This window comes from Fusarium pseudograminearum, chromosome 3 (genome assembly GCF_000303195.2).
Source record: "Fusarium pseudograminearum CS3096 chromosome 3, whole genome shotgun sequence".
Taxonomy (NCBI): domain Eukaryota; kingdom Fungi; phylum Ascomycota; class Sordariomycetes; order Hypocreales; family Nectriaceae; genus Fusarium; species Fusarium pseudograminearum.
The window spans coordinates 3,672,608-3,680,081 of record NC_031953.1 but is presented as its reverse complement, the minus strand read 5'-3'; the positions used below and the strand labels follow the sequence as shown (position 1 = coordinate 3,680,081).

The window sequence follows — 7,474 nt, the reverse complement described above, 5'->3', positions numbered from 1 at the left end:
AAAAAAAAGTAATACTTTTAATTATAATATAATAGAAATTTAATAATAAAAAATAATAATATATTAATAAGGCTATAAGGCTTATTAATTATAAAACTCTATATTAGAATAAAGCCTTATAAATTTTATAATAATAGCTTATACTTTTTTCCTTTATATTTAATAAAATAATTAAAAAGAATAATAAATAAATAATTAAATAAGTTATTTAATATTTAATATATAATATATTAAATTAACCTTAATTATAATTAAGATATTTTATTATTATACTATTTAATTTAATAACTTAAGCTTTATAAGAAATAACTATAAATAAGCCTTTAAGTATAACTATTTTATTAATATTAATAATATAGCTAATATAACTATTATAGCCTTTAAAAGGCTTTATAACCTAGCTATTATAAAGCTAAATTAAATATTTATTAATAAAGATTACTTTAATTTAAATTAAAATAATATAATATTAATTATATTTAGCTATAAGGTCTTATACCTTTATATTTATAGCTATATAAATATATAGATTATATAGAAAGAAAGGCTATTTAATATATTTTATTATAAGCTTAAGGTAAAAATCTTTTATATAAAATAAAAAACTATTTTCTTTATTATATTAAAATACTATAAGCTATAATTAATAGAAATAAAGATACTTATTATAATATTTAAAGGCCTTAAGTATTTTTAATAAGATAGGTTTCCTATAAATCTAGCTATAATAATTAAAAAGAGAAAAATCTATTAAAATTAAAATTAAAAGAAAATTTATATATATATAGATAAGAGTTTAATATAAAGTTAAATATATAAAGTAAAACCTTTTATATTTAATTAAATAATATTATATAATTTAACTTTTTACCCTTATAATAATAACTACCTTATAATAATAATAATTTAATAATAATTTTAATAGGGATATAATACTAATAATGCACTATAGGTATACTATTAGTAAATAAAAGAAGGATAATTTATTATTTGCTAAGCTAACCCTAGTACCTTAAGGGTATTAAGTCTAATTAAGTTAAGTTAAGATATCTCTATATTTAACTTATTATATTTTCTATAGTAGATTATATATTAAATATTAGCTTTAAAAAAAGCCTTTTATTAACCTTAATAGACTAAATATAAATTCTTTTATTTCTTAATACTTTATATTTATTTTATATTTATTATATATTTAATTTATATTTATATTTTATTTTATTTCTTTATTTTAACTTTATAAGAGCTTTATTATAATATTACTTCTATAAACTATTTTAAGTATTTCTTTTTAAAATCCTTAATAAGGTTTTTAGTAATATTAAAAGTTTTAACTTATTAATTATATTTTATTTAATTTTTTTATAATTATAAGCTAAAGCCTTAGTCTTCTTAATATCTTTAAAATTCTTAATAAAGGATTTATTTAAATTAAAAACTTAAAAAGTTAAAATAAGGTTTTTCTAATAATTAGCTTTTTTAAAAAGAATATATATACTATTATTAATAAAAGAAATATCTCTTATATTATATATATAATAGGTATTTTCCTCTTATAATATAATATTAAATAACTTTAAAATGCCTATTTAATTAATTAAGTCTTAAATATAAATAAAAGTATTTATTATTAATTAATCCTTAGTCTATTACTTTATATAGCTAATTAATATTATAAGTTATATAATAATAAAGCCTTAATAAAAAAGCTTATATAATAATATTTATAATTATTTTATTAGCTATTTCTTTAATAAAATAAAAACTAATTAAGATATTATATTTAGTAATTATAATAAAGACTTAAAATAGCTAAAATATAAAGTAAAATACCTTTAAGAGGTTAATTAAGATAATAATTATAGCTTAATTAGATTAATTACCTTTAGCTATAAGGTCTTTTTACTTTTTATAAGGTACTTTTAAATTAAATAGTAAAGCTAAATAAAATAAATGCTTAAATAAGAATTTATATACCTAAAGGACCTTAAAAAGAGGCTTATAGAAAGGATTAATATCTATAAAGATAAAATTACTTTCTTTTAGGTAATTAAATTAAATTATTAATATAAAATCTAATATTAAGTCTTTAAGTCTTAATTTAATTAAATTAATAAAGCCTTTAATAATACTATTATTAAAGTAATAGAAAATATAATAATAAAAGATATAGCTATAATAGCTAAAATAATAAAGGCTTTTATATTAAATGCTGCCTTATAAATAATAAGAGCTATATATATATAAGGTAAATAGGGAATTAAGGTAAATCTAAAGGTTAATAGGGTTCTATTAAGGTAATATAGAAAGTTAAGTTTAAGGCAGCTTAAATTTAAAGAATTTATTAATATTTAAATTATATATATAACCTTTAATTGCCTACCCTATAGGATCTTAATAATATTAATAATATATTTAACTGTAAATTTTATTATATACTTTATTCTTTTTATTTAACTTAAAATCCTTTAATAGGTATAATATTTTTATTAAAATAATATATTTTTTACTTTATAATATATTTTTTACTTTATAATATATTCTTTACTTTATAATATAATTAATAATATATTTATCTTTATTATTAAATCTTTTTTTAATAAGGTTTAATTTATTTTTATAAAAGTTATTAATATATATAAAAATAAGCTATTATATTAAAATAACTAAATAGATCTTTATATTATTAAGTAGCTTTAATTTATAGGCTAGAATATTAATTATTTAATAAATCTTATAAAGATTATTTTATTATTAAAATTATTTCTTTAGTAATTTATTAAGTAAATAGTAGCTATTATATAGCTATAAGTATATATAATTATCTTTCTTTAGAATAATAAGCTAATATTTATTATTATAAGCTTATTTTTTTTATATTATTATAAAGTCTATTATTAATTATACTTTTTTATATATAGCTTTTTAAAGAAAAGGAAAATCTAATATAATATTAATAAGATATAAAGTATTAAATATACTTTATAGTTTAAACTTATAAATATACTTATAGGCTAATACCTTAATATTTATATTTAATACTCTATTTAATAACTATTAAAGACTTAATAATAAATATATCTAATTAATATAAAGGTATTTAATATAATAAAATTATATAGCTATTTTAATAATTTAATTCTTTTATTTAAATAGTTTATTAGCTTAAAGGTAATATATTATTATTATAGTTAATTTAATTTTAAATACTTTTTATAGCTTTTTTTAAAATAGAAATATAAACTTTTAATTATAGTTTAATATAATTTTTTAATTTTTTTAATCTATAAGCTAAAAGCCTTAGCCTCTTTAATTTCCTTAAGATTATTAATAAAGGATCTATTTAAATTAAAAATTAAAAATTTTATATTAAGGTTTTCCTAATAATTATATACTTTCTTAATAAAAGTATATATATAGTAAATAATTATATAATATAATAAACTCTATTATATAAATAATAAAGAAGATTCTATTAAACTATATATATAGCAGTAAATTCTACCTCTTATAACTCTTAATTAATTACTAAGTCTATAAAACTACTTATTAAAGACTTTTTATTACTATATTAGTCTATTTTAATCCCTTATAATTTATATTATTAACTGCTTTTATAAGCCTTATATAATAATATTAATTATAATTAAATAATAAAGCCTATATATTAATATATTAAAATATAATAATTTTAATTTTAATTTAATTAATAAAACTATTATAAATAGCTTTTATAATTATTATAATAATAAAATAGTTATAATACTTAAAAGGCTTAAAGAGATAGCTAAGGACCTTAAAGTAATTAAATTAACTTAAAAGTTTAATTTATATATACTATTTACTTAAGTTATATAATATAATTATAACTTAATTAAATTAATTACTTTTAGCTATAAGCTCCTTTAGCTATATAGCCTTAAGTACTTTAAGATTAATATTAATTTAAGTAGATTATATAATAAGCTTATATAAGAGATAATTAGCTTAAATAACCTTAAAGAGAAGCTTATAATAAATAGTCTTTTATTTACTATTAAGATTACTTTCCTTATAGTAATTAAATTAAATTCTTATTATATAGCCTAATATATTATATTAAAAAGTTAATTTAATATAGCTAATAAGGTCTTTAAAAAGTATATCTTTAATAATATAGAGGCTATAGTATAAGTAATATTAATAAGAGGTTAATAAGGTTTAAATAACTTAAGAGTTAAATCTAAGGTTTCTATTAAGGTAATATAGAAAGTTAAGTTTAAGTAGGCTTAAATAAAAAGGTTTAAATTATTAAGTAATTTAGATTATATATATACCCTTCTAACTGCCTACTTTATATAGGTATTAATATTATTAATAATATTCTTAACTAGGGATAATTTAGTATAATAATATAAAGTATTCCTTAATTAAATAATATTAATTATTAAATAAAAATAATAGCCTAATTAGTAGTTATATAGATAGTATTTTTAAGAATTAATAGTATTTATTTACTTATTAAATATAATATAATTATAAATTAAATAAATATATCTTAGCCTTTAAGCGCTTAAGGTATTTTTCTATTATTTACTAATAATATATCTATAATAAAGTTAATTATAATTATATATATTAAAAGTATTAATAATTAAATTAATAGATAATTTTTAATTTATTATTATTAATTAATCTATTTAAGATAATATATTTTATAAATATATATATATTTCTTTATAAGATATATAAGATTTAAAATAATAAGATTAACTAATTTCCTTATTATTTAATTAATTTTATAGTAATATTAATTATTATAAGCTATATAAAAGATATTATTAGCTATAATTATAAGTATTTATAATCTAATTAATCTATTAGTTACTTTATAATATAATAATCCTTACTTTAATATAAAAAGTATATTATATTTTAAAATAGAGATAATATCTTTACTATTAAGCTTATTAATTATAATAAGAGAGTTATTTAATTATTTATTAAAGATTATATTAATAATTAGCTTATATTTTATATCCTTAAGATATCTTTATTAAAATCTATATTTAATTTTATTTAATATTATTATTTTAATTAAAATAAGTATATTATTAAGTATTATATAATTAGTTTTATATTAGAAAGTATTTAAGTCTATTATAAATGCCTTTAAGTAGCTAAATATATTTAAAATAAAGTTCTTAATACTAAGAATATAAAATATATAAAAATTATATTTAAATAAATAGATAGAAGTATTAATAAACTATTTATTAGTTCTATTTATATTTAATATCTCTAAAGATATTTATTTTATAATATATTTTATTATTAAATAATCTATAAATATAATAAATAAATTTTCTAATAATTTAATAAATACCTTTAGATATTTAATTACTTAAATAAAAGTAATTACTATTAATTTAATTAATCTATATTATTATTTTATTTTACCCCAGTTAAGAATATTATTAATAATATTAATACCTATATAAGGTAAATAGTTAGAAAGGTATATATATAATCTAGATTACTTAGCAATTATATTTTTATTTAGGCCTATTTAAATTTAGCTTTCTATATTACCCTATTAGAAACCTAAACCCTATTAACCTCTTACTAATATTAGCAGTTATATACTCCTAGTCTTAAGCTATAATTAGCTTACTTATACTATAGCCTTTATATTATTAAAGATATACTTTTTAAAGACCTTATTAGCTATATTAAGCTAACTTTCTAATATAATATATTAAGCTATATAATTTAACCTAATTATTATAAAGAAAGCAGTTTTAATAGTAAATAAAATATTATTTACTATAAGCTTCTCTTTAAGGTTATTTAAATTAATTACTTTTTATATAAGCTTATTATATAATCTATTTAAATTAATATTAATTTTAAAGCGCTTAAGGCTATATAGCTAAAAAAGCTTATAGTTAAAAGTAATTAATTTAATTAAATTATAATTATTTTATATAACTTAAGTAAGTAATATATATAGATTAAGCTTTTAAGTTAATTTAATTACTTTAAGGTCTTTAATTATCTCTTTAAGCCTTTTAAGTATTATAACTATTTTATTATTATAATAATTATAAAAGCTATTTATAATAATCTTATTAATTATATTAAGATTTAAATTATTATATTTTAATATATTAATATATAAGCTTTATTATTTAATTATAATTAATATTATTATATAAGGCTTATAAAAGCAATTAATAATATAAATTATAAAGGATTAAAATAAACTAATTAGTTTTAATAGATTAATTAAGTAATAATAGTAATAAAAGGTCTTTAATATTATAACCTAGCAGTTATATTATATATACCCTATAAATTTCCTTTAATTAACACTAAGCTTACCTATATTAAAGTAAGCCTTATATAAGCTTACTTATATATATATAAAAACTTACCCTATAGCTTACTTTTTATATTATAAGTCTTTCTTAAAGGCTTATTACTATATAAGTAAACCCTTAAGTATATATATATTCCTTTAGTATTAAATAGAATATTTAACTTATTAGCTATTAATAAGACTTTTTTATATAAATATATTTAATTTACTTTATTTATTATTAAAAGATATAATACTTTATAACTACTTAATAATAATACCTTATATATCTATTAATATAAACCTAATATAGACTAATTTATCCCTTAGAAATTATACCTATTATATATTAATAGCTCTTATTTAAACTATATTATATCTATATTAAGTAATACTTTATATAATAATACTTAATACTTTTAATTATTTTATTACTACTTAAAGTAGCTTTTATTATAAGGTAATTCCCTTTAGTATTTAGCTTATTTTAAAGATAAAAATTAAAGAAATAAATATTAATAAAAATAAAAAAGAAATTATCTCTATTAAATTTAAATCCTATAAGAATAAAGTTAAAAAACTTAAGTATAAGATTTAAAACCTTAATAACTATTATAATAAACTCTAAAGTAGCTAAAAGGAAAATTAAGGACTTAAAAGTAAAAATAACTATTTTAATTAATATTACTTAAGGACTTAAAGAATAAGCTAAATAGAGCTAGAAACTCTATAAGGAATATATTAAATATACTATTATATTTATAGTTATTAGAAAAGATCCTAGAGAAATTCTTAGGCTTTAATAGCTTAACCTTTATAATAGAAATATAAATTAACTCTAAGGATTTTTTATTATAGTCTATAGTTATTAGATATATTACTTTATTTAATTTTATATTAATAAAATAAGAACTTAATATATTATAAGCTTTTTTAAAGGAAAAGCTTAAAGACTTATAAAACCTATTATTTATAATTTTATTAATAACCTTAAAAAACTAATATATTTAATAAGTAAATAAGTTAAATAAATAAGTAGGTTAAAAATCCTAATATTTAGATTTATAATTATAATAAGATTATAATAATTTATTTAATTAATTAAAATTATTTATTATATTTCTCTTTAAATAC

At 14.0% G+C, this 7,474-nt stretch overlaps 48 annotated features.

Annotated features, from left to right (window-relative positions):
* Positions 1-70: a repeat region.
* A 95-nt stretch (positions 71-165) lies between these two features.
* Positions 166-226: a repeat region.
* Positions 227-358: a repeat region.
* Positions 335-376: a repeat region.
* A 37-nt stretch (positions 377-413) lies between these two features.
* Positions 414-489: a repeat region.
* A 59-nt stretch (positions 490-548) lies between these two features.
* Positions 549-679: a repeat region.
* A 44-nt stretch (positions 680-723) lies between these two features.
* Positions 724-863: a repeat region.
* Positions 796-870: a repeat region.
* A 5-nt stretch (positions 871-875) lies between these two features.
* Positions 876-943: a microsatellite.
* Positions 944-1,053: 110 nt separating this feature from the next.
* Positions 1,054-1,102: a repeat region.
* A 61-nt stretch (positions 1,103-1,163) lies between these two features.
* Positions 1,164-1,234: a repeat region.
* A 13-nt stretch (positions 1,235-1,247) lies between these two features.
* Positions 1,248-1,374: a repeat region.
* Positions 1,375-1,420: 46 nt separating this feature from the next.
* Positions 1,421-1,541: a repeat region.
* Positions 1,542-1,553: 12 nt separating this feature from the next.
* Positions 1,554-1,639: a repeat region.
* Positions 1,640-1,663: 24 nt separating this feature from the next.
* Positions 1,664-1,800: a repeat region.
* Positions 1,801-2,047: 247 nt separating this feature from the next.
* Positions 2,048-2,181: a repeat region.
* Positions 2,182-2,326: 145 nt separating this feature from the next.
* Positions 2,327-2,377: a repeat region.
* Positions 2,378-2,394: 17 nt separating this feature from the next.
* Positions 2,395-2,504: a repeat region.
* Positions 2,505-2,618: a repeat region.
* Positions 2,619-2,690: a repeat region.
* Positions 2,691-2,712: 22 nt separating this feature from the next.
* Positions 2,713-2,790: a repeat region.
* Positions 2,791-2,845: 55 nt separating this feature from the next.
* Positions 2,846-3,006: a repeat region.
* Positions 2,944-3,012: a repeat region.
* A 10-nt stretch (positions 3,013-3,022) lies between these two features.
* Positions 3,023-3,284: a repeat region.
* Positions 3,196-3,290: a repeat region.
* A 33-nt stretch (positions 3,291-3,323) lies between these two features.
* Positions 3,324-3,465: a repeat region.
* Positions 3,466-3,627: 162 nt separating this feature from the next.
* Positions 3,628-3,765: a microsatellite.
* A 31-nt stretch (positions 3,766-3,796) lies between these two features.
* Positions 3,797-3,886: a repeat region.
* Positions 3,803-3,899: a repeat region.
* Positions 3,900-4,057: 158 nt separating this feature from the next.
* Positions 4,058-4,119: a repeat region.
* Positions 4,120-4,342: 223 nt separating this feature from the next.
* Positions 4,343-4,364: a repeat region.
* An 11-nt stretch (positions 4,365-4,375) lies between these two features.
* Positions 4,376-4,536: a repeat region.
* Positions 4,537-4,558: 22 nt separating this feature from the next.
* Positions 4,559-4,856: a repeat region.
* Positions 4,577-4,880: a repeat region.
* Positions 4,826-5,122: a repeat region.
* Positions 5,061-5,134: a repeat region.
* Positions 5,135-5,160: 26 nt separating this feature from the next.
* Positions 5,161-5,312: a repeat region.
* Positions 5,313-5,435: a microsatellite.
* A 14-nt stretch (positions 5,436-5,449) lies between these two features.
* Positions 5,450-5,471: a repeat region.
* Positions 5,472-5,825: 354 nt separating this feature from the next.
* Positions 5,826-5,893: a repeat region.
* A 44-nt stretch (positions 5,894-5,937) lies between these two features.
* Positions 5,938-6,024: a repeat region.
* A 31-nt stretch (positions 6,025-6,055) lies between these two features.
* Positions 6,056-6,276: a microsatellite.
* Positions 6,277-6,543: 267 nt separating this feature from the next.
* Positions 6,544-6,643: a repeat region.
* Positions 6,644-6,699: 56 nt separating this feature from the next.
* Positions 6,700-6,774: a repeat region.
* Positions 6,775-6,828: 54 nt separating this feature from the next.
* Positions 6,829-7,009: a repeat region.
* Positions 7,010-7,075: 66 nt separating this feature from the next.
* Positions 7,076-7,111: a repeat region.
* A 73-nt stretch (positions 7,112-7,184) lies between these two features.
* Positions 7,185-7,267: a repeat region.
* A 37-nt stretch (positions 7,268-7,304) lies between these two features.
* Positions 7,305-7,462: a repeat region.
* Between the last annotated feature and the right edge of the window lie 12 nt (positions 7,463-7,474).